Source organism: Schistocerca gregaria, chromosome 11 (genome assembly GCF_023897955.1).
Source record: "Schistocerca gregaria isolate iqSchGreg1 chromosome 11, iqSchGreg1.2, whole genome shotgun sequence".
Classification (NCBI taxonomy): Eukaryota; Metazoa; Arthropoda; class Insecta; order Orthoptera; family Acrididae; genus Schistocerca; species Schistocerca gregaria.
This window is the reverse complement of record NC_064930.1, coordinates 8,488,292-8,498,411: the sequence shown is the minus strand read 5'-3', so window position 1 is coordinate 8,498,411 and position 10,120 is coordinate 8,488,292. Positions and strand designations below refer to the sequence as shown.

General features: G+C 49.0%; 1 non-coding gene across 1 annotated transcript; it reads right to left on the bottom strand.

Moving 5' to 3' along the window:
* Positions 1–378: 378 nt before the first annotated feature.
* Positions 379–451, bottom strand: Trnaa-cgc (transfer RNA alanine (anticodon CGC)). The gene has a single exon. It is a non-coding gene; the product is annotated as a tRNA-Ala (tRNA).
* Positions 452–10,120: the final 9,669 nt, after the last annotated feature.

Sequence of the window (10,120 nt, the reverse complement as noted above, 5' to 3'; positions counted from 1 at the left end):
CTTGCACTCCCATTATTCAGCAGACAAACACTACTCTCTATGTATCCGTTAGGGTGTCTTTCAGGTTTTGTGCATTCTGTATCGAATCGTAGTTGGCCACAATGAAAGTGGCACGTATAACGTCGAAAATAGAGTTCGGACACCGCTCTGAGTAAGACGAACGTGTTGCCCACCCTCTAGACTTCAATGAGGTTAAGCCGTGATACCTAAGACAGATCTGCACTCGATGACACCTCGATAATAGCCGGTCCCCACACTTACATCTTGCTTTCCTTACGTCAGTATACATCACATCAGTCTGTGACGCTGGCTTTGCAACATCTTGCGTGCCTTTAGGTTCGCCGCGACCAACACTTACAATGCACTGACCACAAAAAATTGAGGCGCCGCGGCTTGAACCCTGGACCTTTCACATGCGAAGCGAACGCTCTACCAACTGAGCTACGCCCCAGGCACGTCCAAACTGCGCTATTCCCCTTTCATTGCGACTCTGATGCGCACGGACACGATGGTTGGTTGGTTTGTAGCGGTGAAGGGAGCAGAGTACAAAGGCGCGGACACGTTCATATACACAAAAGTTCCAAGTAGTTTCGATGCTCTGGTATTACAAATGCAAATTCCGTCTGTTTTTAACGTCTTAAATTGAAAGAGCCGTCACAAATTGCTCCGTTTTCACTCCTTTTCGACAATCATACAGCACCTGAGGTAAGAAACACATCTCGAGTCCCATTGTGCACTCCATTATTCATGCCAACTCAGTGCCTCGCTCTTTACCACTGTGTACTAATCTTGTCGTCCAACTGCAAAACACTGGACCACAACAAGTTTCCGCGTCTCCATTGCACTGCGCATACTACAAAACGCTCCCCAAACTTGGCACTCACCCACGCAGCCGACTTTTCCGACTTTCCACGACGCTCACGCTAGTGACAGCATTATTTATAGTTCGACGTCGCGCCAAAGCGAATGAGCACATTTCGCCTACGGCTTAGGCCGCCCTCCTAGTGTGGCTGCTCGGTGTCTGCAGGCAGCAAGGGTCTGCTAGCTTCCTGTGTTCGCACCTATGTCACCTGTGCTTGCTTGTCAGAGACAGACTATCGCAAAACATACAACTCACTCCATGAATTGATTGCTACGGCATCTGTTATCAGCAGTCACAACTAGCAACACCAGTAGCAGCCGACTGCACGCAAAGAATAGGAATGTGCAGTGGGATTTACGTGAACTCGGCGCAAGGCAGATCTTTCCGACATAGGCTTGAGAATCTTACGGGAACACTTGTTCTGTTTCTAAATAAAGTGTAGGCGTGGGAGGAGTGTGCTTCCCGCGCACTAATAACAGCACGCTTGCCAATTGTGGATGCTAATCATTCGCTTGTATCTTCCTAGACACATCTGCAGGCTGAGAATTATTCCACTTGCATGGCAAGGTGCGCATGTAGGTGTGTTAAACATTCTGGAGGCACTGGGTATTGATCCCAGTACCTCTCGCATACTAAGCGAGCACTCTACCATCTGAGCTAAGCCCGCCCCCCGAAGACTAATGGTGCTACATACAGCCATATAGACGACACAGACCCTTGCACTCCCATTATTCAGCAGACAAACACTACTCTCTATGTATCCGTTAGGGTGTCTTTCAGGTTTCGTGCATTCTGTATCGAATCGTAGTTGGCCACAATGAAAGTGGCACGTATAACGTCGAAAATAGAGTTCGGACACCACTCTGAGTAAGACGAACGTGTTGTCCACCCTCTAGACTTCAATGAGGTTAAGCCGTGATACCTAAGACAGCCATATAGACGACACAGACCCTTGCACTCCCATTATTCAGCAGACAAACACTACTCTCTATGTATCCGTTAGGGTGTCTTTCAGGTATCGTGCATTCTGTATCGAATCGTAGTTGGCCACAATGAAAGTGGCACGTAGTACGTCGAAAATAGAGTTCGGACACCACTCTGAGTAAGACGAACGTGTTGTCCACCCTCTAGACTTCAATGAGGTTAAGCCGTGATACCTAAGACAGATCTGCACTCGATGACACCTCGATAACAGCCGGTCCCCACACTTACATCTTGCTCTCCTTACGTCAGTATACATCATATCAGTCTGTGACGCTGGCTTTGCAACATCTTGCGTGCCTTTAGGTTCGCCGCGACCAACACTTACAATGCACTGAACACAAAAAATGGAGGCGCCGCGGCTTGAACCCTGCACCTTTCTCATGCGAAGCGAACACTCTACTAACTGAGCTACGCCCCAGGCACGACCAAACTGCGCTATTCCCCATTCTTTGCGACTCTGATGCGCACGGACACGATGGTTGGTTGGTTTGTAGCGGTGAAGGGAGCAGAGTACAAAGGCGCGGACACGTTCATATACACAAAAGTTCCAAGTAGTTTCGATGCTCTGGTATTACAAATGCAAATTCCGTCTGTTTTTAACGTCTTAAATTGAAAGAGCCGTCACAAATTGCTACGTTTTCACTCCTTGTCGACAATCGTACAGCACCTGAGGTAACAAACACATTTCGAGCCCCATTGTGTCCTCCATTATTCATGTCAACTCAGTGCCTCGCTCTTTGCTACTGTGTACCAATGTTGTCGTCCAACTGCAAAACACTAGGCCACAACAAGTTTCCGCATCTCCATTGCACTGCGCATACTACAAAACGCTCCCCAAACTTGGCACTCACCCACGCAGCCGAGTTTTCCGACTTTCCACGACGCTCACGCTAGTGACAGCATTATTTATAGTTCGACGTCGCGCCAAAGCGAATGAGCACATTTCGCCTACGGCTTAGGCCGCCCTCCTAGTGTGGCTGCTCGGTGTCTGCAGGCAGCGAGGGTCTGCTAGCTTCCTGTGTTCGCACCTATGTCACCTGTGCTTGCTTGTCAGAGACAGACTATTGCAAAACATACAACTCACTCCATGAATTGATTGCTACGGCATCTGTTATCAGCAGTCACAACTAGCAACACCAGTAGCAGCCGACTGCACGCAAAGAATAGGAATGTGCAGTGGGATTTACGTGAACTCGGCGCAACGCAGATCTTTCCGACATAGGCTTGAGAATCTTACGGGAACACTTGTACTGTTTCTAAATAAAGTGTAGGCGTGGGAGGAGGGTGCTTCCCGCGCACTAATAACAGCACGCTTGCCAATTGTGGATGCTAATCATTCGCTTGTATCTTCCTAGACACATCTGCAGGCTGAGAATTATTCCACTTGCGTGGCAAGGTGCGCATGTAGGTGTGTTAAAAATTCTGGAGGCACTGGGTATTGATCCCAGTACCTCTCGCATACTAAGCGAGCGCTCTACCATCTGAGCTACGCCCGCCTCCCCGAAGACTAATAGTGCTACATACAGCCATATAGACGACACAGACCCTTGCACTCCCATTATTCAGCAGACAAACACTACTCTCTATGTATCCGTTAGGGTGTCTTTCAGGTTTTGTGCATTCTGTATCGAATCGTAGTTGGCCACAATGAAAGTGGCACGTATAACGTCGAAAATAGAGTTCGGACACCGCTCTGAGTAAGACGAACGTGTTGCCCACCCTCTAGACTTCAATGAGGTTAAGCCGTGATACCTAAGACAGATCTGCACTCGATGACACCTCGATAATAGCCGGTCCCCACACTTACATCTTGCTTTCCTTACGTCAGTATACATCACATCAGTCTGTGACGCTGGCTTTGCAACATCTTGCGTGCCTTTAGGTTCGCCGCGACCAACACTTACAATGCACTGACCACAAAAAATGGAGGCGCCGCGGCTTGAACCCTGGACCTTTCACATGCGAAGCGAACGCTCTACCAACTGAGCTACGCCCCAGGCACGTCCAAACTGCGCTATTCCCCTTTCATTGCGACTCTGATGCGCACGGACACGATGGTTGGTTGGTTTGTAGCGGTGAAGGGAGCAGAGTACAAAGGCGCGGACACGTTCATATACACAAAAGTTCCAAGTAGTTTCGATGCTCTGGTATTACAAATGCAAATTCCGTCTGTTTTTAACGTCTTAAATTGAAAGAGCCGTCACAAATTGCTCCGTTTTCACTCCTTGTCGACAATCGTACAGCACCTGAGGTAAAAAACACATTTCGAGCCCCATTGTGCACTCCATTATTCATGCCAACTCAGTGCCTCGCTCTTTACTACTGTGTACTAATCTTGTCGTCCAACTGCAAAACACTGGGCCACAACAAGTTTCCGCGTCTCCATTGCACTGCGCATACTACAAAACGCTCCCCAAACTTGGCACTCACCCACGCAGCCGACTTTTCCGACTTTCCACGACGCTCACGCTAGTGACAGCATTAATTATAGTTCGACGTCGCGCCAAAGCGAATGAGCACATTTCGCCTACGGCTTAGGCCGCCCTCCTAGTGTGGCTGCTCGGTGTCTGCAGGCAGCGAGGGTCTGCTAGCTTCCTGTGTTCGCACCTATGTCACCTGTGCTTGCTTGTCAGAGACAGACTATCGCAAAACATACAACTCACTCCATGAATTGATTGCTACGGCATCTGTTATCAGCAGTCACAACTAGCAACACCAGTAGCAGCCGACTGCACGCAAAGAATAGGAATGTGCAGTGGGATTTACGTGAACTCGGCGCAACGCAGATCTTTCCGACATAGGCTTTAGAATCTTACGGGAACACTTGTACTGTTTCTAAATAAAGTGTAGGCGTGGGAGGAGGGTGCTTCCCGCGCACTAATAACAGCACGCTTGCCAATTGTGGATGCTAATCATTCGCTTGTATCTTCCTAGACACATCTACAGGCTGAGAATTATTCCTCTTGCATGGCAAGGTGCGAATGTAGGTGTGTTAAAAATTCTGGAAGCACTGGGTATTGATCCCAGTACCTCTCGCATACTAAGCGAGCGCTCTACCATCTGAGCTAAGCCCGCCCCCCGAAGACTAATGGTGCTACATACAGCAATATAGACGACGCAGAACCTTGCACTCCCATTATTCAGCAGACGAACACTACTCTCTATGTATCTGTTAGGGTGTCTTTCAGGTTTCGTGCATTCTGTATCGAATCGTAGTTGGCCACAATGAAAGTGGCACGTATAACGTCGAAAATAGAGTTCGGACACCACTCTGAGTAAGACGAACGTGTTGTCCACCCTCTAGACTTCAATGAGGTTAAGCCGTGATACCTAAGACAGATCTGCACTCGATGACACCTCGATAACAGCCGGTCCCCACACTTACATCTTGCTCTCCTTACGTCAGTATACATCATATCAGTCTGTGACGATGGCTTTGCTACATCTTGCGTGCCTTTAGGTTCGCCGCGACCAACACTTACAATGCACTGACCACAAAAAATGGAGGCGCCGAGGCTTGAACCCTGCACCTCTCTCTTGTGAAGCGAACGCTCTACCAACTGAGCTACGCCCCAGGCACGACCAAACTGCGCTATTCCCCAATCTTTGCGACTCTGATGCGCACGGACACGATGGTTGGTTGGTTTGTAGCGGTGAAGGGAGCAGAGTACAAAGGCGCGGACACGTTCATATACACAAAAGTTCCAAGTTGTTTCGATGCTCTGGTATTACAAATGCAAATTCCGTCTGTTTTTAACGTCTTAAATTGAAAGAGCCGTCACAAATTGCTCCGTTTTCACTCCTTGTCGACAATCGTACAGCACCTGAGGTAAAAAACACATTTCGAGCCCCATTGTGCACTCCATTATTCATGCCAACTCAGTGCCTCGCTCTTTACTACTGTGTACTAATCTTGTCCTCCAACTGCAAAACACTGGGCCACAACAAGTTTCCGCGTCTCCATTGCACTGCGCATACAACAAAACGCTCCCCAAACTTGGCACTCACCCACGCAGCCGACTTTTCCGACTTTCCACGACGCTCACGCTAGTGACAGCATCAATTATAGTTCGACGTCGCGCCGAAGCGAATGAGCACATTTCGCCTACGGCTTAGGCCGCCCTCCTAGTGTGGCTGCTCGGTGTCTGCAGGCAGCGAGGGTCTGCTAGCTTCCTGTGTTCGCACCTATGTCACCTGTGCTTGCTTGTCAGAGACAGACTATCGCAAAACATACAACTCACTCCATGAATTGATTGCTACGGCATCTGTTATCAGCAGTCACAACTAGCAACACCAGTAGCAGCCGACTGCACGCAAAGAATAGGAATGTGCAGTGGGATTTACGTGAACTCGGCGCAACGCAGATCTTTCCGGCATAGGCTTGAGAATCTTACGGGAACACTTGTATTGTTTCTAAATAAAGTGTAGGCGTGGGAGGAGGGTGCTTCCCGCGCACTAATAACAGCACGCTTGCCAATTGTGGATGCTAATCATTCGCTTGTATCTTCCTAGACACATCTACAGGCTGAGAATTATTCCTCTTGCATGGCAAGGTGCGAATGTAGGTGTGTTAAAAATTCTGGAAGCACTGGGTATTGATCCCAGTACCTCTCGCATACTAAGCGAGCGCTCTACCATCTGAGCTAAGCCCGCCCCCCGAAGACTAATGGTGCTACATACAGCAATATAGACGACGCAGAACCTTGCACTCCCATTATTCAGCAGACGAACACTACTCTCTATGTATCTGTTAGGGTGTCTTTCAGGTTTCGTGCATTCTGTATCGAATCGTAGTTGGCCACAATGAAAGTGGCACGTATAACGTCGAAAATAGAGTTCGGACACCACTCTGAGTAAGACGAACGTGTTGTCCACCCTCTAGACTTCAATGAGGTTAAGCCGTGATACCTAAGACAGATCTGCACTCGATGACACCTCGATAACAGCCGGTCCCCACACTTACATCTTGCTCTCCTTACGTCAGTATACATCATATCAGTCTGTGACGATGGCTTTGCTACATCTTGCGTGCCTTTAGGTTCGCCGCGACCAACACTTACAATGCACTGACCACAAAAAATGGAGGCGCCGAGGCTTGAACCCTGCACCTCTCTCTTGTGAAGCGAACGCTCTACCAACTGAGCTACGCCCCAGGCACGACCAAACTGCGCTATTCCCCATTCTTTGGGACTCTGATGCGCACGGACACGATGGTTGGTTGGTTTGTAGCGGTGAAGGGAGCAGAGTACAAAGGCGCGGACACGTTCATATACACAAAAGTTCCCAGTAGTTTCGATGCTCTGGTATTACAAATGCAAATTCCGTCTGTTTTTAACGTCTTAAATTGAAAGAGCCGTCACAAATTGCTCCGTTTTCACTCCTTGTCGACAATCGTACAGCACCTGAGGTAACAAACACATTTCGAGCCCCATTGTGTCCTCCATTATTCATGTCAACTCAGTGCCTCGCTCTTTGCTACTGTGTACCAATGTTGTCGTCCAACTGCAAAACACTAGGCCACAACAAGTTTCCGCATCTCCATTGCACTGCGCATACTACAAAACGCTCCCCAAACTTGGCACTCACCCACGCAGCCGACTTTTCCGACTTTCCACGACGCTCACGCTAGTGACAGCATTATTTATAGTTCGACGTCGCGCCAAAGCGAATGAGCACATTTCGCCTACGGCTTAGGCCGCCCTCCTAGTGTGGCTGCTCGGTGTCTGCAGGCAGCGAGGGTCTGCTAGCTTCCTGTGTTCGCACCTATGTCACCTGTGCTTGCTTGTCAGAGACAGACTATTGCAAAACATCCAACTCACTCCATGAATTGATTGCTACGGCATCTGTTATCAGCAGTCACAACTAGCAACACCAGTAGCAGCCGACTGCACGCAAAGAATAGGAATGTGCAGTGGGATTTACGTGAACTCGGCGCAACGCAGATCTTTCCGGCATAGGCTTGAGAATCTTACGGGAACACTTGTACTGTTTCTAAATAAAGTGTAGGCGTGGGAGGAGGGTGCTTCCCGCGCACTAATAACAGCACGCTTGCCAATTGTGGATGCTAATCATTCGCTTGTATCTTCCTAGACACATCTGCAGGCTGAGAATTATTCCACTTGCATGGAAAGGTGCGCATGTAGGTGTGTTAAAAATTCTGGTGGCACTGGGTATTGATCCCAAGACCTCTCGCATACTAAGCTAGCGCTCTACCACCTGAGCTACGCCCCCCCCCCCCCCCCCCCGAAGGCTAATGGTGCTATAAACAGCCATATAGACGACACAGACCCTTGCACTCCCATTATTCAGCAGACAAACACAACTCTCTGTGTATCCGTTAGGGTGTCTTTCAGGTTTCGTGCATTCTGTATCGAATCGTAGTTGGCCACAATGAAAGTGGCACGTATAACGTCGAAAATAGAGTTCGGACACCGCTCTGAGTAAGTCGAACGTCTTGTCCACCCTCTAGACTTCAATGAGGTTAAGCCGTGATACCTAAGACAGATCTGCACTCGATGACACCTCGATAACAGCCGGTCCCCACACTTACACCTTGCTCTCCTTACATCAGTTTACATCATATCAGTCTGTGACGCTGGCTTTGCAACATCTTGCGTGCCTTTAGGTTCGCCGCGACCAACACTTACAATGCACTGACCACAAAAAATGGAGGCGCCGCGGCTTGAACGCTGCACCTTTCACATGCGAAGCGAACGCGCTACCAACTGAGCTACGCCACATGCACGACCAAACTGCGCTATTCCCCATTCTTTGCGACTCTGATGCGCACGGACACGATGGTTGGTTGGTTTGTAGCGGTGAAGGGAGCAGAGTACAAAGGCGCGGACACGTTCATATACACAAAAGTTCCAAGTAGTTTCGATGCTCTGGTATTACAAATGCAAATTCCGTCGGTTTTTAACGTCTTAAATTGAAAGAGCCGTCACAAATTGCTCCGTTTTCACTCCTTGTCGACAATCATACAGCACCTGAGGTAACAAACACATCTCGAGCCCCATTGTGCACTCCATTATTCATGCCAACTCAGTGCCTCGCTCTTTACTACTGTGTACTAATCTCGTCGTCCAGCTGCAAAACACTGGGCCACAACAAGTTTCCGCGTCTCCATTGCACTGCGCATACTACAAAACGCTCCCCAAACTTGGCACTCACCCACGCAGCCGATTTTTCCGACTTTCCACGACGCTCACGCAACGCTCACGCTAGTGACAGCATTATTTAAGGTTCGACGTCGCGATAAAGCGAATGAGCACATTTCGCCTACGGCTTAGGCCGCCCTCCTAGTGTGGCTGCCCTGGTGTCTGCAGGCAGCGAGGGTCTGCTAGCTTCCTGTGTTCGCACCTATGTCACCTGTGCTTGCTTGTCAGAGACAGACTATCGCAAAACATACAACTCACTCCATGAATTGATTGGTTCGGCATCTGTTATCAGCAGTCACAACTAGCAACACCAGTAGCAGCCGACTGCACGCAAAGAATAGGAATGTGCAGTGGGATTTACGTGAACTCGGCGCAAGGTAGATCTTTCCGACATAGGCTTGAGAATCTTACGGGAACACTTGTTCTGTTTCTAAATAAAGTGTAGGCGTGGGAGGAGTGTGCTTCCCGCGCACTAATAACAGCACGCTTGCCAATTGTGGATGCTAATCATTCGCTTGTATCTTCCTAGACACATCTGCAGGCTGAGAATTATTCCACTTGCATGGCAAGGTGCGCATGTAGGTGTGTTAAAAATTCTGGAGGCACTGGGTATTGATCCCAGTACCTCTCGCATACTAAGCGAGCGCTCTACCATCTGAGCTAAGCCCGCCCCCCGAAGACTAATGGTGCTACATACAGCCATATAGACGACACAGACCCTTGCACTCCCATTATTCAGCAGACAAACACTACTCTCTATGTATCCGTTAGGGTGTCTTTCAGGTTTCGTGCATTCTGTATCGAATCGTAGTTGGCCACAATGAAAGTGGCACGTATAACGTCGAAAATAGAGTTCGGACACCACTCTGAGTAAGACGAACGTGTTGTCCACCCTCTAGACTTCAATGAGGTTAAGCCGTGATACCTAAGACAGATCTGCACTCGATGACACCTCGATAACAGCCGGTCCCCACACTTACATCTTGCTCTCCTTACGTCAGTATACATCATATCAGTCTGTGACGCTGGCTTTGCAACATCTTGCGTGCCTTTAGGTTCGCCGCGACCAACACTTACAATGCACTGACCACAAAAAATGGAGGCGCCGCGGCTT